Genomic DNA, 27100 nt, shown 5'->3' on the forward strand with positions numbered 1-27100 from the left:
CATGTGCATTGAATCACAGAATACAGATGATGCAGTTCAGCAGAAGTGTTTTAATGAGAAATAGCCATCCTGAGATTATGGACTTTTCACAATTTTGTTTTAGAAGCTAATTATTTCTTGGTTAACATTCCATAAACAATTTAAAGTTTTTAATATTATAAATATAATCTAATTTTTTAAAAAAATTGCAAAAAAACAACAAGCAATAACTGATAATATTTTAATGAATATTTGTTGAAAAATTAAAATAGGAACAAAGCATGATTTTAAAAATAGATATTCAGCAATTAATTAATGAGAAATCCATTTCAATCCAGACTGCCCTTCATCATAAGGTGAACAGATAATTGAAATAAACACCTAAGACAAATTTTAGGTAAGTTATTCTGGAATAGTTTGGGAAAATACTAAGACATAACTTTCACAGTAGCACAGCTTAAGAAATTAATATAGAAATCCAACCAAAAATCTAATATGCACACATTTATTGCTTTAATACATATTTATTGAGAAACTACTTTTATTATGAAAAATTATACATTAATTAAAGAAAGTATTATATGTTCTTCAATTGAATAACATCTGTTATAAATTATTTATGTTATGGAAAATGTCATATTACTAAATTAAAATGTTGAAATACAAGATAAGCATTATACTCTTTTAAACAAGCATACATGCTTGTAATTATATACCATATATACATTGTATATGATCCTATTTTATATATCTATTTTAAAACATGTCACAAATGATATATACTTTTACAAATATATATATATATATATATATATATATATGTATAAATATATTCTAAAATATATGACTTTTTTTTGAAATATAAATGGACATCTCCTATTTCCTTTCTAAACCACTTAGCTTTTTTAAAAAAAAAGCCTTCCTTTTTTATTATGTCAAGGGAGTGATATGAAAGAGTACAAAGAGTACAATTCTGATTTCAGAATCTAAACTAAAATATCAAAAAGCTTCCCTTTCCTTCCCAACTCTCAAATTTAGAAACAAAGTTGTAGAAGGGAGGAAAAGTGGAAGGGAATTGCTGAGAATGTAGATATTCATAAATATATACTCTAGTCACATTTTTGCATTCTTTTCCCAGCTCCATGAAGAACGTCCAGGCATAGAAATTTTAATGACCCAGAGAAATAAAGAACTATTTCATTTTTCTCAAGCTTCATGCACTGATGAAGTAAAGCCACTTTGGGTTTAGTGTCTTCAACTCAGTGGTATTATTTCACCAATGCCTGATACCATGACAGGCCAATCAGGATGGCCTGAAACATTTTTATCTATGTTCTAACTGAAATAACCGAAGAATTTATAATATAATATGAGATATTTACAGAGAAAAGGTGCTAGAAATGTGACTTTATCTGTTTATAGGTACAAGAGAATCCATACAGTGGCTACAACCCACACCCAGGATTTGGTGCTATGAAAGTCCTTCAAGATTTAAGCTTTACTCTCTTGGAAAGGGGAGTGAACTAAATTGTCTCACTCACTCTGGTAAGATAGGATTTTAAATTTATGTAAAATCCTCCTCTACCCCATCCAGTAGATACTAAGACTAAATAAAATTGTGTCTTCTCTCAGGTTTTGCTTTTTCATACTGTGTGAGCAAACTCTTTCATCCGCTCTGTTCTTCAGTATCTTTAGTGGCTAGGAAAATGTGAGCTATTTTTTGTTCTTAAGTGAATGACACTCAAGTTTACCTTACCTACACCAGTTCTAAATAGCTTGATTCTGCTCTCCAGATTTGTACAATCTTGGCTGAGCATCTGTTTTTATGTTGTTTAGATTCATTACATTTGCAGTCACCTTTCCTCCAACCTTCGTAGGATATTTAAAAATCTAACTCAGGTCCTCCAATTTGTAATATTGTCAAACGTCTATTCTATACTACATAAGAAGTCAACCATAGAAAATAGTTTTTCTTTGAGAGAAGGAATCAAAAGTGGAGGCTTTAGGAAATTTTTATCACTTTTCTTCCTCTGAAGCTCTTATGACAATACTCTAGCTATGACTTTCAAAGATTTTGCCTGTGACTTCGTGGTGAAATTTATTAAATACAGAAAAAAAGCATAAAAGAAGTCTTTAGTATGTGAGACATATTCTAGTGTTGCTTATTCTCTTTTATAATTATTAATGTCATTTAAAAATACTGGTCATGTCTAGAGTGACCATAATACCAATTTGTCCAGGTTTCTTAACTGCATGTAATTATTTCTAAAAACATCTTTTCTCTGTAAATATCTCATATTACATTATAAATTCTTTGGTTATTTCAGTTAGAACACACTAAATTAATTTTATAATGCAGTAATGGTTGTAACCCAAGTAAATATGAGCATTTGTCTCCTGGATCAGACCTCTTTTTCAAAAAACATTTCCAGCTGCTTGCAATTTACCATCCTCTACTGTAGATTGAACAGTGTTTTCCTATCTTTTGAAAATTTTATTCCATTTCTTGGTGATAGGCACAGGACTGGGCTATTAGAGTATTACTGATATCAGTAATTACTGATATTCTTACAAGTTCATGTACTGGAGTCATTATCATGATGTGTATAAATTTTCCCTCTTGATTTTTAAAGAAATTCATTGGTTGTGGGTCTGGCATTAAAAAATCATGAGGTATAACCTAAGATTTCTAGGTATTATTTTATAATTGTTTTAAATTAATTTATATATAAATTATAATGTTTATAAAATTTGAACTCTCACTCTTGATGGAAACACTATAGATTAGCTAAACAAATATCTATTCATGATATCCATGACACCTTCTCTTCATTGTTCCTCATTGTTGAGGGAATATTTGGGCAGAGTTATGAGTTCTGATATATGTGCAGAAGTATTTACAAAGAAAATATTTTTAATACTTGTCTCTTTACAATTTCACGCTTTGTATTTCACTCGATTTTCTGCTTTGTTCCAAGAATAAGACAAAAGTCACAGATAGCATTGCTTCCCTTTTATGATCATAATGTAGCAAATATCAACAGGAAGATCTACAAACTAATAATCAATCACCAAAAGATGGAAGTACATTTTCCTTAGCAAAATTTGTACTATTCAAATACTTGGAATATCCAGCAGGCCATTGGAGAGCTTACTATATAAAATATTACTATTTTAATATTGCAACATACTATGTAGAGCAACCATGGAGAGGTAAAGTGATTTATATGTGTGTGTATGTGTATACAGTTTTTTATTTTTATTTTTTAAAGGAATACTCTGGAAATATGACAAAGATTGGGGGAAAAAAACTACCCTGGTCACAAATGTAGGGACATTAAGTTCACAATAGAGATTCTTCTAATCACAGATAACAGAGACCTAGAAAAATAGGATCGATAAAGCTAAGGCAGCATACAATGGGAGGTTTTAAGAGACATGAAGTGGGAAAAAAGTAGAGTTGTAATATTTGATATTCTAAAAACAAAGCAATACATGCCATGGCTTGTGCCCTATCACTCCAAATAAGATATTTGAGGAGGTTAAACTAAAGGACAACTCATTCAGAGAGCACAGAACTCAAGTCATGGGGAAGACATTCAGAGGATGTAGAGGATATGACTGGAGCCTAGAATTAGACAGCAAGCTCTTGGTACTGTTCTGAAAATATGTACTCTTGAAAGGTGAGAGCACACCTGACATGCTTCAGTGATACAGAATGTAGTCAAATTCTTACCAGCACTCTTACTGGAACCCCAACAGAAGGTGCTCTGTGAAATGTTTTCGTTTCAGCTTCCAGATGTCCCCCCTCACCCATCACTACTCTGGTCTGAACCTGGAGGCTGAGCCACATGGAAAATATTCATGTCCTCCATAGATATCTGATTTTGTTTTTTTTAGTCACTGGATTTGTTGGTAGAAAAATGGACAGAGAGAGACAGAATGGACTAGGTTTTGATCTCTTTTGCTACTTCTCTTTGCTTCTTTAGGTCTCAGTAGATCTTCTGCTTCTGATCTCAAAGGTAACAACTCTCATTAGGCAGCTCTCTCCAGCAGCAATCCATCTGTACTCATACCTTCTCTCCTTGCCTGGAAATCACATGAACTTTCAACCACCTTACACCATAAAGATGCTCTATATACAGCGATTTACTGGATGTTTATGAATACATATTATGGAGATCTACTCCTGGCAGAAATTCTGGTAACCTCAATAAAAGACCATCATTATCTAACACTACATACATTTTCTTTTCTTTTACTTTTTTTTTTTTGGTGGGCAGGAAGAAGAGGAAAGGAGCATCTTTTAATATAGAAACCACCACAAATAAAAAAGAAAAACTTATTACAAAATCACTCCAAGGCCTCACTTGATTATTCAAAGTTAGGATCAATGGGAAGACCATTGATCAGAACTGGGTGACTTAGTTTGTTATGTAATAGATTCACTGAAGTCCTGATTATGAGAGAATGTATTTAATCAGAATTAAAAGTTCTTGCTCAGTGCATTTTTGTATGTTTCTCTAAAAATTATCCTTAGAAGAGTTATCAAATATAATAATTTGGGAGACATGTAAAATATGCAAAGAAATTTTGCTGACTGTTGGTGGCTAAGTTTAGTCAGAGAATATATGTGGCTTCTTGAAAAACAGTGACAGCATAAACTAAGCATATTGATGTTTCCTCTACAGTGGTCTTGAAAAGTGAACTGAACTGCCTATCCTTTGGAGCTATGAGTTCTTAGTCATTTTGTCGGAAGATAGACAATATCAAGTAGCAGCATAACACTTTGTGCTAACAAAATCTGTGAGGGCTACAATGGAAAAAGATGCATCACTAAATTTTTATTGTATGTTAGGGAATAGTGCACACTACCATACTGGAAAAACAAGAAAAAAAATCTAGAATTTAAAGTCTCAAGAGTTACTATCTAGATAAGTGACTCTCTGGAAAGAAGATGAAAAGTATGTACCAAGAATATTTTGGGAGGATGGAACCTAAATAGAAAGGATGACTGATTCAATGCTTAGAGAGAGGAACTTTTATAAAGTTATGCCTAATTTTAAGGTTAAAATTTTATGCAGTAATGATATTTCCTTCTTACCTTGAAAGTTTCCAAATTCCCCAATATGTGAGTCATATCTGAAGTGAGAAGGAGTTGGGTGGTACCTCATAGGTTCTCATGATATGTGGAAGAAAATAATATATCTGAAGAGAAATAAAAAAGGACATTTAGAATTTTATAGAGTTCTAACCAAAAATAGTTACAATAAATAATATTTTGTGTTCACTTCTCTTAGTATCTACTGGAGATAGTAAGAACATGCCTGTGTTATCCACAATATAAGAATTTGAATTAAATCTCAAAGTATTGGCTGGCCTTAAGGAACTGAAGGCTTTGGGTTCATCTTAGAGTAAAATATATCAGCTATATTTCTATACCTTATAAATGATTTTGTGTTAAGTATTTTAAGATTGTAAGAGAGAAATCAAATTTCACAATCTAAATAAGTAAATATTGCAGTAAATAAGATTATTTTCTACTCTCAAAAATACCCTAAATAGGACATAAAGTCCAAAGGAAGTGAAATTTAAATATAAAAAGTTACAGGTATATCAAATTCAATATTCACTTTAAGGAGACCTTACGTAGTTAGTCTGTAGTTTATACATTCTTTTAAATAGGCATTGCTAATTGACCTTTTCAACATATAGTGGAAATAAAGATGAATATGAATTGGTTTTTATTCTTGAGCAATACATTTTATAAAATAAGAAAATAAGATCCATAAACAAATGATTATAATAAAAAGTTCTAAATATCCCAATAACAATGCATATGCAGGACAAGGGAGTACCTAGGAAAGAATACTAAAATGCTAAATTGGGCAGAGTAATGAAGAAGTGGGAATTTGCCAAGCAATTGCAGAAGAATACACTTAACACAGAGGAAGGCAATATGCCAAGGGCAAAGAAACATGTAGGACCATGATATTTACAGGTAATAGAAAATAATTTAGTATCAGGAGAGAACAGTGGTGAAAGTGATTGTGGAAAGACAGGATGAGAACAATTTCTGGAGAACTTTGGGGATCAGGCTAGGAAATTTGTTCTGTATTCTTGGATCATTGAGGTTTTAAGTATTGAAATGAGAGTGACACGTTTTAGAAACATGCTTTAACCAAAAGAATACTTAAATATCGTATTCATCAGCTAAGCCAGAAAAATAAATAGCCTTCAGAAGCTCAATGGGATTTATCCCATGCTCAATTTATATACTTGGGTTATTGTTCAGGTCAGCCACACAACTTACTTCTGAACCATCACACAGAGGCTCTGGCAACTTTCAGGGCCTTATTGTTTTCTGAATCCAACTGATATGTTCAGGAAGGTAATAAGAAAGAGGCATATGTACTTGCTTAAAATGTCCCACCAGGAATAAGCAGAGATTCCTTCTGTTGATTTAACTGTAGACATAATGCCATGCCTAACTGCAAGATAGATTAAAGAAGATAACCTCATTACAAGCCCAGAGTACATGTTTTGGTGTGCAGTTCAAATCAAATGTCTTAAAAACACATTTGTTTTAGAAATACCTTTTTAAAAAAAAAAGGTGTATGGCTTCCTACTCAAGATATCTCATGATTGATCTGCTAATTATTAAGGAAAATAAAATATAGAATTTGAGTATATATATGGGGTATATATATGTGCATTTAGTAGCAATACACTGGAAGAAAAAACAACCTGACATCTCTAACCTTGCTTTACTTCAAAAAAGAAAAAAAAAAGAGCATTTTCAGTTGAGTATTTGTTTAAAATTCAGTATATAGATCCTTTAAAATATTTCTCCAAAGGGCCCTTTCATCTAGTGACCTCTGAAGAGGCTCTTGGGGCCCAGCACAAACTTGAAATGAATAGGGCACACTTACAGACTAAAGATGACTCAGATAGACAAAGATAAGACAGCACATGATTTCACAAGCATGAACAAAATGGGCATCTCTTTTTTGTGAAAAATCAGTGTTTTTTACTTGAACTTGAACACTTTGTCTAAAAAAGAGCCATCTGATATTCCATAGAGAGTATGTGAAATGATGAGAAGAGTTTGAAAAGGATAAGAAAGACTAATCTTTAGAATGAATTTCAAAATAATGTGAATGGCAGGGGATACAAAAATCTACTTGACCTAAATAGACATAAGAAAGAAAGGAGTTTCCCTGCAGACTTTTCCAGCTATGGAAAGTATTTATGAAAAACCTCAAATTACTTAGGGTGATGGACCTGACAGTGTGACCTACGCAAAACTAGTCGCATTCCCTCCTCATCATTTATCACAAGTTGCCAATAATACCAGTGGATTGTGGTTAGCATCTGTACAACCTTCCTGGGGCAATATTAATTTTGAGGTTATGTATAGATTTCTAAAACATACTGTTTAATCTCAAAAAGTTTTAACATACTTTACATAGAAAAAAAGGCTATTATTTTAATTTACATCTCCATTTTCCTCTCATGTATCTTCCTTGAGTGACTTATACCTTATGGCTTGCTTTGCTCCAATTCATTCCACATAGTGATGCCAGAGTAGATATGTAAAGTATAATGTTGATCATTTCACATTACAGACTAAAATTTCAGCTGATTTCTATTGTCTACTGGCAATACTCCTTTGCATTTAATTTTTCAATTTTGGTCTACCTTTTTAGTTTTACCTCTTGTTCCTTTCTATTGGCATGCTATGCTTCAATTGTGCTGAAATATTATTTCAAATAGTCCAAATTATTTTCCACTTTCATAACATTGTGCATTCTTTTAAATGCTTTGCCCAATTTCTAACCACATCAATACCTATTTTTCAAATACCCATGAACAGAATTGTTTCCCAATTGTAAGAAAGTATCCTGAAGTTAGTGCCTCCTTCAGAATTTGCCTTCATCATCAAGATCTACATAATCCAAGGATGTACTTTTTTGAGCAACCAATATCCAATGAGTTGAATCATAAAATCAGAATAAGGGAAAGATTAGTGATTTGACTTTACTACACAAAATTACAGGATCCAACATCTTTTAAGGACCAATGAAAAGCTTTTAGAAATATATACAATGGCTGGTTGACAAAAATGAGAATCTCAGGATAACAAAGAAGTAGTAAGAAGTACTATGCTTAACTGTCAGGGATTGGGTAGGCTGAAACTTCATAATAAATATCATATTTGCATTCCAGACAAGAAGAATATCCTTGTGGAGGATTAAGGAAATGGGTTGTAGAATTTAGCATCCCTAGGGGGAAAAAAACAAATGACTAGCTAATTAGGACACTAGTCAGCCAATACCATGAGATCAAAATAAAAGGGGGTTGACCAGGGAGCTATAGAAATTTGCCTCCAAATAGTAAAGAAAAAAGTCAAAAAAATATTTTCAATTTTTCAACCTGAAGCTTGAAAATTCTACTGGATCTATTGGAATAGGGGCGTGCAACACTATGGAAAGTATTTTGATAATAATTTGGCAAATGTTATCCAAGTTTTCTAGTCAGTCATTTAGGTAAATACATATTGATGAATGAAAATATCCAACATATTTATGCATGTTAGCTCAAAGTTGAGAATGGTATCCATTGATTTGATGCATTATTGTTTTCCTCTTCACTTTCTGTTATTATAAGGATACTAATCCCAATAAAGAGCTGATTCACCTCCATTACCTAATTACCCTCTTTTCCTACTTAACATCAAGGCCTTTCCTCCAAATTTCTATACATTAGGGAGTAGGATTTCAATATATAAATTTATGGAAAGGAGGGCTCAAACATTAAGTTCATAGAAGGAACAATTGAAATTATTTCTTAGCCAAGAAAATAATTTAAAAGTAATATTATATCAGGGTGGAGGACATAGAAAAAATTTGCTCCTTTCTGAAGATTCTGAAATATTCAGAGATGTTAGTCTCCATTTCATTTAACAGCCTAATTGAGTCAGATGAATAAAATGTGGCTTCTTCACTGAAAGGTAGAAATGGAGGGTTCTTCTGCCCAGAGGAATCCAAGATGTATGCTCTTCAATAGATGGGTATGTCACAGAGAATTCAGGGGCCTTCCAGATCAGTAAAATTGTAAGGACTTAGCGATTACTGCTACACCAGAACATCCATTCCAAAGTAAAGGACACATAATTACAGCCTCATTTCCAACCACAATGACAGAAATCCATTACCTGGGAGCGGTCTTCAGGCTCTTGAGCAGTGTATTCTACATCTGGGAATACTATCCAGACCTATACACTTTTGTGATTCAAAATTCTACTAGTTCTGAGTGGATCCAGAGTAGAAAAGGGCTGTGCATCAGATCAACTTACTTTCTGGCAGAACCTATGATATTAGAGAGGATAGTGGTAGTACAAAATATCTCATGAAATTTATGGAAGGTGATAATGGATATATCACAACAAAACCCTCTAGGGTTCTGGAGCAAAGTTCTGGTAACAGAAAAACGATAATTATTAAAAACCTTTTAAGAAAGATTCACATTATCCCCAAAAAAACCTGACAGGTAGCAAATGAGCATAATATTATACCTCCAGGAATAGAACAAAATGTCACAAGCAAGTTACATAAGATGATAGCCTAATCCATGTCATCCACAGTTGTTGCACCAATGTCCATCTTTCACCTCAAACCCTGTCATAGAGAAATTCGGTATGACAAGTGATGGAGGAGGCAAAATATGAAGTTTTCTTCAGGAATGTTCCCCAACAGGGGTGGTATCTTCACCACACTCTCATTCAAGAATGGCCTTGAATATAAATGGTAAGGGAAATTTCCTTAGTGGACAGATTCATGCTGTCCATCTGGCCAATTGACTTTACAATGAAAGGAAGTTAATCTGAGGTTAGAAGATATATGGTCTCATAGGCATTGGCAATTACTTAACTTATCAGTCATGATACTGGAAAAATAAATTTTAAAATTGGGTCCACAGTATGTACAAATGCTAGATCCATAAGACTGAGCATAAAACATGAAGCTCTTTGTATCACTGCACATAATAAAGCAAACACATGGGTTGGGGATGTGGCTCAAGCGGTGGCATGCTGGCCTGTTATGTGTGTGGCCCGGGTTTGATCCTCAGCACCACATACAAACAATGATGCTGTGTCTGCTGATAACTAAAAAATAAATATTAAAATTCTCTCTCTCTCTCTCTTTAAAAAAATAAAGCAAATACAAGAGAGGAGATACTAAATAATGAGTAGACAAAAACTTGAACAAAAAACTTGATCTAGTTTGCGTCAGGTAGCCACAGATATCAGGCATAGAAGTGTTGGCACATTGGGCACGTACAGTGTGGAGAGAGAGAGAGAGAGAGAGAGAGAGAGAGAGAGAATACAAATGGGGTCAAAATGTGCTCCTACTTACTGGAGTTCATTTCATTATATCTAATACTGAATATCTTAAATGCCAACAACAGAAACAAACATTGATTGCTAAATATGAAAATATTTCTCAAGGAGATAAGCTGTCCACTTTTGGAATACTGTGCAGTGGAAACCTTTGATCCTGAGATTATCAAATGTTTTCTTTAACATGAAGAGATAAATACAGAAAGCATGGGTCTGCCCAACTGCTGGGTCTCAACCAAGACTATGATCTGAGAAGCTTATGGCTGATTCATTAGAATAGAATTTCATGGGATTTTGTACCAGAACAATAAATTGGGTGTGAAAGTGAGCCAAGTTACATAGGAGTTACTGTTTATATCAAATATCATACAACCGATTTATGTCTGCTTGAGACCATACCAGTTGGTATTGCCTCTTGAATTTGCAGTTAAAATGTCAGCACAGAGATGATACTACACAAAAGAGTATTGGTATGAGATATTGTCCTTGGGATGCAATATACATGCTGAATCAAAACCTTTATATACTATTGTGTCCTCAGTAGAAAAATACACTAATGCCTATAATTAAGTCTCTGCTGTATTATGGGTTCAGGTCCCCACATTTGGCATTCTTCTATCAGATAATTCAGGGAATTTGTTTGACCTAGTAATTAAGGCTTCTACCTGGGCATTTCAAGTTACTTTTCTAGGGATAGGAAATCAAAGATAGGAGTGACCACCTCAGTAAGGGTAATTGACTATAGTCACCAGATTATAGGACTGCTATTACTCAAGAACAGATAAATATGTGTTTCAGGGGGAAGACAGAAAGCATCTCACTGGAGGGTTCTTCTGCCCAGAAGAATCCAAGCCATCCTAAATAGCCACCCTAAGTCTTAATTTCTCAAATAATTAATCCATCCTAAATCTTAATATCTCAAATAATTAACAAATAGTAAAACACAAACACTCATAAATATATTTACAAAAGTGAAGTCCCTGATAGATCTAGTCTACATGGGTTCTTGAACTAGACAAAGACAAAATGGCTCCAGTGGTTTATTTAAGGGGATACATCAAAAGTGGGGGTAAGGTTTCAAGGGTGGAGTCTTGCTTTGTGATATCTTGCAATCAGCAGGTTGATTGACATCTTGGCAGGTCATACCCATCTCAGGTGTTGTGTAGGATCTTAGGCAGAGCTTGAGGGGGAAGTGCACCTGCATCAGGTGATGGATCAATCTCTGTGGGGAATGTCCTAGTGAGTTTGCAGTGTTGGACTTATCCCCTAAGGAGGCTACTATGTTTAACATAGGCCACACATGGCCCACAGATGGCTTGTGACATATGCGTGGGCATCCAGATGATTCCTTATGTTTATTTGACCAATTGTGTAGATATGCAAAGGCTTAAGAAAGACATGGTGACCTGGGACTCAGGCCCATCAAAGACAAAGATCTGGTTTATGTCTCTAGTTAAATTACTAAGAGGTGGCAACTGAGGACAATGGGGATTTAGAATTGGTGGTATTTTATAAAGACAATGAATATGATTGTGAATCTTACATGGATGAAAAACTGTAGTGACTACAGATGTAGAACATTCAACTTACTGATTCTGCATTTCTTCCATTTGAGAGAACCACAGGAATCCTAGAGGAATTGTACCTTGAATGGATATGAACAAGTAGATGCAAGAAGAAAGGGTGGATTCTGCTGGATGTAGATATTTGAAGCATTCATTACATAGCAGTATGCTGACTCCAACTGTTACAAATTTCAGCATTTACCTCATTTCTAGAAAGCCGTTTTTCCCAAAATTGCTTCCTTCCTTAAGTAGCCCATGTGAAACTGGTGGGCCCAAAGATAGGGATATGAAAGTCTGGATATTTTAGTCCAAAAAAGGACAATCTGATGAACTATGATTTTCCCAAACTTAAAGTGCTACTCTGCAACATAGCTGCACGCTAGAGACATTTATCTCTAATAAATATCCTGCATGCTATTCTGACTCTGCCTCTAGTATTAGAAAACTCAAAAGACAATACACTTTTGGTCTTATAATTCTTGTTATAACTCTTATATATGAAAATCATATCAAATCTTTCTTTAGAAGCATAGTTTATGAATGTATCATAGTCAGCACTACTTTTTTTCTCTTTGAAGCTTTCTTAGCCTGATAAGAAAAAGAGCAAGTGGCAGTTTAATGCACTTAAAAGAAAGAGTGATTCACATATATTACACCTCCAAAGACAATATACTATTAGCTTCTACTCAGTTATCATTTTGCTGCCCCTGAGAATTCAAAACCTTATTTTTGCTAGTCTTATATTATCACTGTTTAATACATTAACAGTATATAAAATGACAAAACATAATTACAACTAAATTTCAAAGACAAGAACTGCCAAAAGTTAGCAAGAAGTGTGCTTAGTATATGTTTTATTATAGAGGAGAGAAGAGGTAGAGGAGAATGAGAACAAACCTATTATGGAAATGAAAGTATAGATGGATGAAAAATAAAAGTTCAATAGACTTTGTCAGCTGTTACTGCTCATAAGCCTGTGCATTTCTGTGGACAGAAACTCAGAAGGAATCTTGAAGATGCTGGGAAAACAATTAATATTTGTTACAAGTTTAGCTTAACATTAATTACTCATCCAAGCATATGTCCTTTTTGGTTTATCAAAACTCCCAATGATGCAAATTTACTTATTCTAACACAATCATGTTTGAAATTTTTAAAGAAACAGACTTTTTATTAATATCATCTCAACAATATACTGTATTATATAGATGTATGTATGTATATACATATATCCATCTATATAAGTAGATAGAGTACAAGAATCTGTTAAAAAAGGAAAAAGAAAAAAAAGAAAAGAAAACCTGGAAGAAACAAATTCACTAGTCACCTTCTTAAGACTCAAGGTGAGTGATGTCACCTAAACGTAGATGAGACCCTCATCAAAGCAGTGTCTAAGTGCTCCTTTGCTGTGGCTGCTGTTGTCTTAAAAGTTCTTCTGTAAAACACTTGGAAGGATAACAACTGAGGTAATGAGATGGTGACAGTAATAACAGGGAGTGTTTTACTTGTTGCAAATGCCCTCTTATGTATACTGAAGGACTTTATTAAAGTAATCTTGTAAGCTTATATGGTATTTCTTCATGTTTAAAGATGAGGACATAGATTAAGAAAGAACAGATGATTTTCTCCCAATGCACAGGTGACTGGCAGCAGGCTATCTGGTTCCAGTTCTCATGTAGTCTATTGCAGCATACTGTCCATCTTCCTTTGAAGAAGAAGAAAATTAATTAACAGAAAGTGTACAATTGGCCTTTTTAAATCCAAAATTCTGCATCCTAGGATTAACTAACTGAAAATTGCAAGTATTTGAAAAAAACATTTTGCAGTCTTGAACATGTACAGTTTTTTTCCCTTAACAATATAGTATCAAAAATATTCACATAGTATTTACATTGCATTAGAAATCGGAAGTAATCTCAAGATTATTTAAAGTATATTAGAGGATGTGAATATGTTATATGCAAATATTTTTATAAAAGGGATTTGAGCATCTGCAGATTTTTGATATCTTGCGGGGGTCTTGGAACTAATCCTCTGCAATAGCAAGGTATGATTGTGTTCTTTTTCACCATGGCACAATAGTCCACAAAGGAAAAGTGCTTATCATAGTGTAAGACTAATTTTAAGTGAAGGAGAACTATTTTAAATAGAGGAAATAATCTTCAATTCATAGTATAGAAACTACTATTGGAGACAGCTGGTATAAATGAACAGCAGAGTGGTAAATGTATTCAGCCCTGAAATAGCCTCTCATACTACTCAACAAACTTATAATGTGTCTCGAAGCTCATTTTGCTCTTTGGAAACCACTGAGAGTTCAATCCTGCTGCCCTTGCATTTCTCTTATGCTCACACAACTTCCATTAACATTGCTCAAAGTTCAGGGTACCAGGAACTGAGGGCAACTTCTCTTTGCTTCCTCAATTCTCAATAGCTTTACAGACATAGACATTTAGCAGCAATTTCTCAATAAGAAAAAAAGGTATTTTGCACAGAATGTGAAAACTGCAGGAAAGTCCTGCTTGCTGCAGGGAGTATCTGCATGCTACACTATGTGACACATGGCTCTGGTAAGGTACCAGCTGCTTGGAACCTCCTCAGGCCGCTAGACTGTCGGAAGAGAACTCCCATTGGTGATGTGTACACCTGATTGGCTGCATGACAGCAAAGCCTTCCAGCCCAGCAGTTTCTGTTCCAGAATTCCTCCAGATGCAATTAGGTGAGTCAGAAGGAAGCAACTTACAATCTGCCAAAATAGGTCAGTAATCTCATAGTTTGTTCATTAGCAATCACAGGATATATGTTTAGAGCAACAAAAATCCTATAAGAATTATATAAAAGCATGCCTTCATTTCACATTTACTATATTTTCCCATTTTGAAAGTGGCCTTTTATAAAATTCTCCTCCAGATAGGGAGTAATCCAATTAAGATATGTTTTCTTACATTTTACAAAACTCATGAGGACCCTTGACAAAATAATTGAAGAAGCCCAGGATATATGAATGTGAACTGCTGCATGTAGGTTAAGATCTTACTCTTTGCTTTCCATGTGTCCTCAACTTGTACTTCATTCTAATATTTTTCCTATGAATACTGAATGATTCACATTAATTTATCCATTTATTAAATGAATTCAGTATTGATATTTAAAAGGATGCAAATAAGGAAGCATTCTATAAGAAACACAAACAAAATTCCTCTAAAGGAAAAGGTTGCCCTTAACTTACCATTTTTGGATGAATGCTTTGCAGTGGAAAATTGAGCAAATACCTGAATTCAATACATGATTATATTTTGTCTGACCTTCATGGTCAGAATTTGGGATGTCAAATATCAAAATATTATTGGTAAAAGTATAAATTCTGTTTTGAAGTTAGAGCAAGTAAAACTCTTTCTTAACCTTCTGGAAGCCCACAAATTAAGAAATAAGACATTAGAGTAAAAGATACACATGGAGAGAGTTAAGATGTGTTTTCGTTACATATCCAGAACAAGTGCAATTTTTCTTCCACTAATGCATTTTTGTTTCAGTTTTTTTTTAAGCAGTGAACCATATGTTATAGCTAATCATATGTAAGCCACTGGGAGAATATGTACTGTCACTATAATTAATGGTTTAACTCAATCTGAGTATTTTCAGTCTTAATAACCGAAGTGGGAATTTAGTTTTAGTGAGAACAGGAACATAGGCTGCTTATTGCATTTGCCACTAAGAACTGAGATAGATGAGCATGCCCATTCTTCCTAGTGTTGATCAACCACTTTATAGGAGCAGATCAGAACATTAGCATCAATATCCTGTGTCCCAGTGTGGCACAATGCACTGCCATTCCAGTGGCCTTCAAAACTCACAAGTTTGCCTTTATTAAGATGGCACAAAATAGTTTAAGGGATTTTGGAAAATGAATTAGTGCTCTTAATCGAACACACAAACCAGCAAAGAATGCAAACAAATCTTTGGTAAACATTGAAGCAAATTTTGCCTATGTATCAAAAGCAAAGCAAATTTTGCCTAAGTATCAAAAGTCCTACTATGTAGAATTAAAAGTTAGTTAAAACATTTTGTTATAGTCATTATTCTATCATTCATCACCAACAGAAACAGCAAACAAAAGGATCAAAGGGACTCTAATCCTCTTGCATGTTGTAGACATCAATATTTGATTTAGGATGATCCATATATTATGTACACAGACACCCCGTGTAACTACTTTATCCCAGTCTTGTTCTTAATGTACATTTGTTACCTAACTCAAAATTTCCATCAGGGAACTTATTATCATCTCCATTTAGTGATAAAATAATAAGATTATACAAGTAAATGACTTGCACAAGGTCATTTGGGCAATGGTATTAGCTGGAATTATCCCTATGTGAGTTTCTATAATATTTGCACTATTTAATACTTTTTGTTGTACCCTACTGCTTTTAAATGCCTTCAAAATTTATTATAAAGAAAGAAGTAGTAGTTTAAAACATAGAACATTTCAAGAATAAATTTAGGGAATAGTATTATAACTTTTGGACACATCTGTGAAAGGCATCATTTTGGCAATAGTAGGTGTTCATTGTGGTTAGTTAATGAAGGGGCAGAAGTTATGGTTGAGATAAGACAAAAAAAATGAATGTTTTGAGTTACCACACATTACTCAATCAAACAGATAAATAATTCTCTTGTAAAAAGGAGTTTATCAAAACTTTTCCAATGAGGGAATAGACCCAGAACAAAATAATGTACAAACACAATTAATGTTACTGATATTATTACTTAATAGGAAACAAAAAAAGAAAAATGATGAAAGCAACAAAAAATATATTTTAAAGGATCAATACCCAGGAAGAATATATTAGGAAATGGAAGAAAGAAAAAAATAGGGTTCCTCTGTAACTGGTATACAAACATGAAGAAAATAAGGGATTTGTTTGGAGATCACATGTGAAATAGAGCTATGCTACTGCTGTTTGAGTGACTGAACATAATTAGGACCCAGGAATGTTGGAATGAAGCTAAATATATCAATATTATGACAATTTAGATAGTATGCTATATGTATAGCTAGCTTGTATGTGAAGATAGGCAAATTATAATAATTAGACTAATTTACATCTTACAAAATGTTTGTATTCTGTACAGTGAGTTTAAATTATTCCTAACTAATCCTTTGTTTTTTCTTTTACCATTTAGGCTTGATTCAAAAGTTCCCTGAAAGCTATAGATGTTGACGCTATTGCATATGCCTTACCAGGAACAGTATTCCCCTAAGTCTATTATTTAAGAGTCTCCTACAAAATAGCATCTAAATTAGAAATATTCTTACTTCTGTAAATACAATTTTAAGTGCTTTTATAATTGTATTGTAGAAAAACTGTTATCTTTGTTTTGTTTTTTCTTGTTTGTTTTGGTTTTGCTTCTGCATATTTTTAGTACTTACATCACACTTTTTAATTAGAAGTGAATTTCAGGGAATTCATGATGGAGATACTCAGTGCTCACCTGCTTCTCCTCAAGTTAGAATCAAAATACCAGGAGTGTAGAGGTGGGTGACTATGGGAGAGTGCTGGAATACAATAGTGGAGAAACAGAGACTTGGAAAAACCCAGAGGTTACTAACAGTGAAACAGTGGAAAAACAGACTTCTCAGCACTGAGCACACACAGGGCAGCTTGGCAGGGGTGCTCCCTTGTATACAAAAAGGGGAGAGAGTCCCACTAGCACAGGATTCAATACCCTACAGACATGAAGCCTAAACAGATAAGAGGCTTATAATCTGAAGAGTGAGCTGACTGGGTAAGTTCTCCCTACTCCGCAGCATATTTCACAGTGCTTTTACAGGGACCCATCTATTAGAGCCTGTGGGAATGAACCAGCAGGCGCACCTGGGAGCCAAGTCTAAGAGTACCAGATTCATGGGCTGTGAATCTCAGGTAACCACTCTCTCTCCCAGCACAGTTCTTTTGTGACTCCATTGTTACTCTGCCTGTAAGGCATCCAGAGATATCATAGAGACTGTGTTGCAGCGTTAACTTCAGAGCATGTAGCACAAAAAACTCTGGAGAGAGTCTTTACCTGGTAAGTCCTGCATTCTCTAACATGCTAAAAAGCTCCATAACATCCAGGAGTGCTGGTGTTTTCCCCATCCTCAGAGTGCACAGCACCCCCGAAAAGAGACCAGGAGAATTTTTACCTGGGGTTGGGGGGGTACCACTTTTCATGCTAGCTCATTTTAGGTAGCAAAGTAGCTGGGAGGACGCTACCTGATCTTGGGTACAAAGCACTATGACCAGTCACCAGGCAAGCACAATGAGGGAAAGAAGAGGGGATGCATAACACCCAGCCTTTGCTGGATCCATAGGGCACATAGCCTAGGAAGAGCCATAGAGATGCTTTGATTGGCTTAGGTTATAAGCATCCACTCTCTCCTCCTCTTTTGTGGTCCTTGCTGGATAGGAACTCTTTATTTTCTATTAATATTCTTTGTTTGTTTGTTTCTTTGTCTCTCCTGTTTTCTTTTTAAGACTTAATCTTCACTTCTTTTGTTTTATTTTTCCCATTTCACTTATTTACTTTTCATTTTTTCTCTTCTGTTTAAAATTATTGTTATATTTACATCTTTTTCCTTCTTGAAAATAAAATTTATCTTTTTAAAATTTAAACTTATTTTTATTATATTTATCCTATTCTCTATACTTGGTACTATTATAGTTATTTTATTTAGTTTTTATTTTACTTTATTTATTTATTTATTTGTTTGTTTATTGATTGTGGTTCTGTGTATAAAGCCCAGAACTTTGTGCACATCAGGCAAGTGCTCTGCATCTGAACTTCACTCTGATCCCAGTTGAGAGGAATTGCACCATGCTGTAACCATACCTTAGTCCTGATCATACCTAACCAGATACTTCAAGAAAAGGGGGAACTAAAGGTCTCATTCTCCCTCCTGTCTTCAACCCAGTACAAAGAGTTGGGATATAATGACTCACTCCTGGGTACTCACTACCACAGCAACAGCAGAGAGAAAGCATTCGACTGTATAGACACCACATCTACAAAGGTCCTCAGCAGTAGTCCTCCCACAGGCAATCAGATCACACCCTTATGATAAGCCTGAAGGTTAGTGATCTAGAGGTGGAGTTGCAATTCTGGTTTCTGCATCTCTTCATGAAACACCAGGATCTACACCAGAGTCTAAACAGGATAAAACTTCAGGTCCTTTTCCATGATTGATACCAAAATTGTTTCAAGTACTAGAACCAATATCAACAGTACCTGAAGAAACACTATTAACCTGATATGGATTTCTGCTACCTTTGTAGGAGTAACCACGGTGGGTGCACCCCAGTTAACTATACTGACTACCCTATTCCTGCCTGAACTACCAGAGGACCCACACTCTTGTGAGACTTATAGAGAAAGTGTGTATCTAGAGCTCTGACAAAATAAGCTGTCCAAAACACTCTATAGTTAAGTTGCCAAGACTACCAAGCGAAGAAATAATATTGAAAGCACCCAATCACAGTTAAAGTCAAGCCCTTCAGAATAACAAAGAATTGCTAAGCATAAGTTCTAAGATCCAGGAGAGCATTGAATGATGTATTTCATGTCCAAAAAGATTTCAACTCAACTGAGATTTTTAAATGAAGCAAGGTTATTTTTCAGGATTGAAGAGAAATAACAGCCTTCTGAGATAAGCATAAAGTAAGGGGATTAATGACCACTAGATCAGTATTGCAGAAGATATTTAGTGGAATCCTACATTCATAATAGGAAGAAAAATAAATACAGTCATGAGAGCATGGGAAAGAATACATCTCACTAGAAGGAAAGACATGCAAATCAGAAATAGAAAGAATCAAGTGCTATCAATATAGCAAATAATCAAATGCAAAGAAGAATCAGAGAAGAAATGAACTTAGAACATTAAAAACAAGCAAGAGAAAAATCAAAAAATGGCAAGGTCAATGATACAACATTCAATAATAACCCTGAATATAGTCTTAATTCTCCAATTAAAAGACAGAAAGTGGCTGGTTGAATTAAAAAAAAAAATAAAAGCCAACAATTTTTTGCATATGGGAAACTTATTTCACATTTGAAGATACACATGAACTGGAAATGAAAGGATGGAAAATAATAGTAAGAGTCTGATAGTAAACAGGAATAGCTATAAAAGAAAAGAATAATACAAATAAATGAAAGAATTAATGTGAGTTACTTCCATACCCACTCTTACCAAAGGATATATCATCCAGACAAAAGAAAACCTATAAAGAAACATCAGTGTTAAGTTACAATATACATCAAATGAACTTAACAGAAATCTACGTCCAACAATTGTAGAGTACACATTCTGTTCAGAAGTACATTTTTTTTTCATACTGGGCCATAAAACAAGTCTTAACAAATTCAAAAATATTAAAATAAATGTTTTCATCTTACCAACACTATGGATGAAACTGGAAATAAAAATCAAGAAATTTCAGAAAATATACCAACAGTGAGATGGAACAACACACTCTTGCACAAATAATGGGTCATTGTAGAAATCTTAGGGGCTTTTAAAATTCCTAAAATCAAAGAAAGTAGAAACACAAAATACCAAGAGTGGTGGGGCACACTAAAATCAGTACAAAGATGGAAATTTTTTGCAAGGAGTACCCATATTAAAAATAGACACATCCAAAAACATAATGTAATAATGTATTTCAAGTTTTCAGAACAAGAAAAAACCCCAATATCTGTGACAAGACTGGAAAGAAATAATATTAAGGAATGTAGGGGTCTAAGAGAAAGGACAAAGGGGTGGGCAAGACAATACAGAAGAGTGGCTTAGTATGATCAAGGCACAATTACACATGTAGGGAAATGTCACAATCAAACACATTGACATCTGCAATTTTTTTTTCCTTTTTTGGCAATAGTGATTGAGCCTAGGAACATTTTACAACTGAACTACATTCCCAGTTGTATTTATTTATTTTTGTTTTCAGATGGTTTCTACTAAGATGTTAAGGGTCTTTCTCAGACACTGAAACTGACCTTGAAATTGTGAGCCTCCCGTCTCAGCTTCTCATGACTCTGGAATAACAAATGTGCACCACCTTACTTGGCTTATCTTGTGCAATTAATGTATAATTTTACAAAAATTTACAAAAATAATAGGGAAAATTAATGAGTACATTTGTGAGCATAGCAATCTCTTTGTGTATATGTGTATCTATATGTGTGAGGGCTATGTGTGTGTTTGTGTGGTTAGAACATTTAAAATCTGCTATTGTCAAACTTCAGGAAAATAATACAGTATTATTAACTACAGCTACCATGCCATACATTAGATCCCTAGAACTTATTCATCTTATAACTGACAGTTCAAACCCTTTGACCAATATTAATTTTTCATATTCCAAAGCCTCTTACAACCCCCATCCTATTCTGTTTCTATGAGTCTGATGATTTTAGATTCTGCATATAAATGACAATGTGCAACATTTGTGTTTCTGTGTTTGAATTATTTTACTTCCCGTAATGTTCCTAGGGTTATCTATTTTGTCATGACTGTTAGAATTTCCTTCATTTCATGGTTAAATAACATTCAATTGTATATGAATATACTACATTTTCTGCACCTACTTACTCATTGATAAACAGGCTATTTCCATATATTTATTATGATGAATAATGTTGTACTAAACACTTGGGTGCAGATACCTCTTCGAGCTACTAATTATATTTTTTAATACATATTCTGGAGAAGCATTGATGATGGTACTTCTATTTTCCATTTTTTGAGGAACATCTATACTGTTTTCCAAAATGACTATAGCAATTTGCTTTTTCACTGACAGATACCAGGGTTTCCACTTGTCCACATTTGCTAGCACTTATTATCTCTTGTCTCCTTGATAACAACCATACCAAAAGGGAAGAGGTGATGTCTCATTTTATGTGCATTTCATTGATGATTAGTGATATTGAGCACTTATGAACCTGTTGGCCATTGATGTCTTTTTTTTTTTTAAAGGTGTCTATTTCTGGCTAGGCATGTTTCACACACCTCTAATTCCAGTGGCTCTGGAGCCTGAGGCAGGAGGATGGCAGAGTTTAAAGCCAGTCTCAGCAAATGTGATGTGCTAAGCAATTTAGTGAAACACTGTCTCTTAGGAAAATACAAAATAGGGCTGGGGATGTGGCTCAGTGTTGAGTTCCCCTGAGTTCAATCCCCAGTAAAATTCCCCCAACCCCTCCAAAAAAGATGTCTATTTCAGGTTTTTTGTTTACTTTTAAATAGGTTCATTTTTCTGCTATTCAATTGTGTAAGTTCCTTACATAGTTTGGATATTAACCAATTAGCAGATTGCAAATATTTTTTTCTCATTCTTTAGATCTCCTTTCCATTGTGTTGACTGCTTTCTTTGCTGTCCAGAAGTTTCACAGTAGGATATAGTCCGACAAGTTTATTTTTGCTTTTTTGTTTGTGTGCCTGTGATGTCATACCCCAAAACATCGTTGTTGAAGATCAGTATCAAGGCACTCTTCTTCTCTTATGTTTTGCCTAGAAGTTTAATGTTTCAGAGCTTAAATTGAAGTAGCCCATTTTGAGTTAATTTTTTCTATGTGATGTAATCAAAGTTCCTCTTTATTATTTTGTATATGCATAACCAGACTCCTACACCATGTATTGAAAATATTGTCCTCTTCCCATAGGCAGTTTTAGCATCCTTGTCAAAGATTGGTTAACTGTTCATTCCTGGGTTTATTTGTTTGTTCTTTCTTTTGTTCCTTTGGCTAATGCATTTGGTTCTATCCTGAAACATACTACTTTGTTATAGCATTGTAAAATAGTTTGAAACCAGAGATTTTGATGACTCCAGGTTCATATTTCTTTCTAAATATTTTGCTTTGGTTATTGGACCTTTCAATACTCTAAAAGATATAAAGGTTGTTTTTTTCTATTTCTGTGAAAAATTTCAGGATTTTGATAGGATTGGGTTTATTCTATAGATTATTTGGAGTAGCATGAATATTTTAACTATCAATTCCAATCTATGAACACACATGGTCTTTCCATGTATTTATTTTTTCACCACTATGTTGTTTTGTTACTTGAACATTAGACTACTGAATTGAGCTATGTATACAACTGTATAACCTCAGTCCTTATCATCAACAGCAGTTAGAAGATGTGCCTCTATATCTGTTCAATTCATCCAGTTTTGTTTTGATTTTGTTTTTGACTTTGTTTTGCATTCTAAAACCTGAGATATTGACAGATACACAGAAGTGGTAAGACTGAAAGTTACAGTCTAGATTAAGCCAAGTCAGTTTTAATATCCAGAAAATTACAAATTATTCTGTAAAAAGTGAAGAAATAAATTCATATATCTCACAAAGAAACTTATAGTATATGATCATACCAAACCAAATTGGTAGAAAAATTATTTCTGGTGTTGTCTGGTATCATTGGAAAGATATTACAAAGCAAATCAGTTTGCATTTTTCCTGTAATATAAACAATTTGACAATGGTGGTTTGGTATTTATTTCTGTGGGGCATGAAAGTATTATAAGGTTTTATTGAAATAACCTGTCATTTATGAAACTGATATTTTCCATACACAAAAAGCGTATCTATTTCCAGAAAATGAATTTCATACATTTTCAACTCAATCATGACATTGTACCTCTATTGGTTCGTATGAATGATGTTGAAAGATGGTTCTGTTCATCTTTATGTAGTTAGATGAAAAATGTTTGTTCTTCTGACTTAATGTTTCAGCATTCCTTTTGCATTATTAAAGAGAGATTTGGAGCTCCCTAGACAACTACTGCAAAGCACCTCTTTAAAATCAGACAGCCATATAAAATTCTAAACATCCCCAATGCTTTTATAAAATTTGATTAAAGGATTATGTCTGTCAGTGTGCATTGTTGTACATTTTTTCTCTTTCAAGAAGTGAGAGTAGATGGAGACAAAAGAAAGCATGATTAAGAGAGGGTGACAGGGATGCATTAATGAAAATGACTTATATTGTGTCCTCTGTACTTAATGTAATTTTCAGGAATACAAAAGTCACAACTTTGTTTTTTATTTTTAAAGGATTCTTATGCTCTTTTAGTTTAAGAAATTTCCAGCATGTAGGAATAATAACTAACAACCTGTAACTGTTTAAAAATCCTTACACATTCATCTGAAATCTAATTATGCAAGTGTGTTCTTACATAATGTTTATAAGCATATCTTCCTAAAAATAGGGTTATTGCTATAGAAAAAATTATATTTTCTTAAAAAATAAAATGTAAAGTCTAAATTTCATATACTGTCCTTACAGATATATAAAATTACATCAATCCAAAATAAATATCTCTAATACATAAGTCTTAGTGATTGTACTGATTACATTATTAATATAGGTCCAAAAAGTCACCTAAAGTTGTAGAAGGATATTATGACCTTTATGGATAGAATTGAATAATCATATTTGAATATAGCTTTTAAGAAATTAGTATTTTTATATCCAGTGAAAATATATTGAAAACATAAATTATATAAAATCCCATGGAATATTTTTTAAACTAGTAAAAATATATCAACAAATATATTTATGTACATATATTTAAAATCACACATACAGGGCTGAAAGTTCTACTTTTGCTGCAATAACTAGACAGAATCTTGGATAATTTCCAAACAATTTATTTGAATATTTGTGATATACATTTTAAATATTTCTGTTATGTAAAATATTTAAGGAATATATGCTTTACATTTTCAAAGTATCCATATTTCACCTGTCTAGAAAATGTAAGTGTGATAATGGAAGGATCTTGAGATTTCATTATTATTCTCCTGCTCTATGAAAAGGTGAAAAGAAATCACTATTTTTAGCACTAATATTCAATCCATAATGTAAACTAATTTTTATGGCTAATTTTAATGAATTCTTCTTTTAAATCATAGTTAAAGATGTGTATGTAAAAATTTATAAGTAAAAAATTATTCTAGTTAAGCTGACACTTAGTTTCATATCTGAAATTTTTTTTTCATACATAGATTATATCTTTTTTTTCCCAGAATGAGTTAATTCTTTTTTTTTCTTTTTTTAATTTTTATTGGTTGTTCACAACATTACAAAGCTCTTGACATATCATATTTCATACATTAGATTGAAGTGGGTTATGAACTCCCAATTTTACCCCAAGTACAGATTGCAGAATCACGTCGGTTACACATCCACAATTTTACATACTGCCCTATTAGTAATTGTTGTATTCTGCTACCTTTCCTATCCCCTACTATCCCCCCTCCCCTTCCCTCCCATCTTCTCTCTCTACCCCATCTACTGTAATTCATTTCTCTCCTTGTTTATTTTCCCATTCCCCTCACAACCTCTTATATGTAATTTTGTATAGCAATGAGGGTCTCCCTTCATTTCCATGCAATTTCCCTTTTCTCTCCCTTTCCCTCCCATCTCATGTCTCTGTTTAATGTTAATCTTTTCTTCCTGCTCTTCCTCCCTCTCTGTTCATAGTTGCTCTCATTATATCAAAGAAGACATTTGGTATTTGTTTTTTAGGGATTGACTAGCTTCACTAAGCATAATCTGCTCTAGTGCCATCCATTTCCCTGCAAATTCTATGATTTTGTCATTTTTTTTGCTGCATAGTACTCCATTGTGTACAGATGCCACATTTTTTTTTTATCCATTCATCTATTGAAGGGCATCTGGGTTGGTTCCACAGTCTAGCTATTGTGAATTGTGCTGCTATGAACATCGATGTGGCAGCATCCCTGTAGCATGCCCTTTTAAGGTCTTCAGGGAATAGTCCGAGAAGGGCAATAGCAGGGTCAAATGGTGGTTCCATTCCCTGCTTTCCCAGGAATCTCCAAACTGCTTTCCAAATTGGCTGAACCAATTTGCAGTCCCACCAGCAATGTACAAGAGTACCCTTTTCTCCACATCCTCGCCAGCACTTGTTGTTGTTTGACTTCATAGTGGCTGCCAATCTTACTGGAGTGAGATGGTATCTTAGGGTGGTTTTGATTTGCATTTCTCTGACTGCTAGAGATGGTGAGCATTTTTTCATGTACTTGTTGATTGATTGTATGTCCTCCTCTGAGAAGTGTCTATTCAGGTCCTTGGCCCATTTGTTGATTGGGTTATTTGTTATCTTATTGTCTAATTTTTTGAGTTCTTTGTATACTCTGGATATTAGGGCTCTATCTGAAGTGTGAGGAGTAAAAATTTGTTCCCAGGATGTAGGCTCCCTATTTACCTCTCTTATTGTTTCTCTTGCTGAGAAAAAACTTTTTAGTTTAAGTAAGTCCCATTTGTTGATTCTTGTTGTTAACTCTTGTGCTATGGGTGTCCTATTAAGGAATTTGGAGCCTGATCCCACAATATGTAGATCGGAGCCAACTTTTTCTTCTATCAGACACAGAGTCTCTGATTTGATATCAAGCTCCTTGATCCATTTTGAGTTAACTTTTGTGCATGGCGAGAGAAAGGGATTCAGTTTCATTTTGTTGCATATGGATTTCCAGTTTTCCCAACACCATTTGTTGAAGATGCTATCCTTCCTCCATTGCATGCTTTTAGTCCCTTTATCAAATATAAGATAGTTGTAACTTTGTGGATTAGTCTCTGTGTCCTCTATTCTATACCATTGGTCCACCCGCCTGTTTTGGTACCAGTACCATGCTGTTTTTGTCACTATTGCTCTGTAATATAGTTTGAAATCTGGTATCGCTATACCGCCTGACTCACACTTCCTGCTTAGAATTGCTTTTGCTATTCTGGGTCTTTTATTTTTCCATATGAATTTCATGATTGCTTTATCTATTTCTACAAGAAATGCCGTTGGGATTTTGATTGGCATTGCATTAAACCTATAGAGAACTTTTGGTAATATCGCCATTTTGATAATGTTAGTTCTGCCTATCCATGAACAGGGTATATTTTTCCATCTTCTAAGATCTTCTTCTACTTCTCTCTTTAGGGTTCTGTAGTTTTCATTGTATAAATCTTTCACCTCTTTTGTTAGGTTGATTCCCAAGTATTTTATTTTTTTGGAGGATATTGTGAATGGAGTGTTTTTCCTCATTTCCATTTCAGAAGTTTTGTCGCTGATATACAGAAATGCCTTTGATTTATGCG

Source organism: Urocitellus parryii, chromosome 4 (assembly GCF_045843805.1).
Source record: "Urocitellus parryii isolate mUroPar1 chromosome 4, mUroPar1.hap1, whole genome shotgun sequence".
NCBI classification, from domain to species: Eukaryota; Metazoa; Chordata; class Mammalia; order Rodentia; family Sciuridae; genus Urocitellus; species Urocitellus parryii.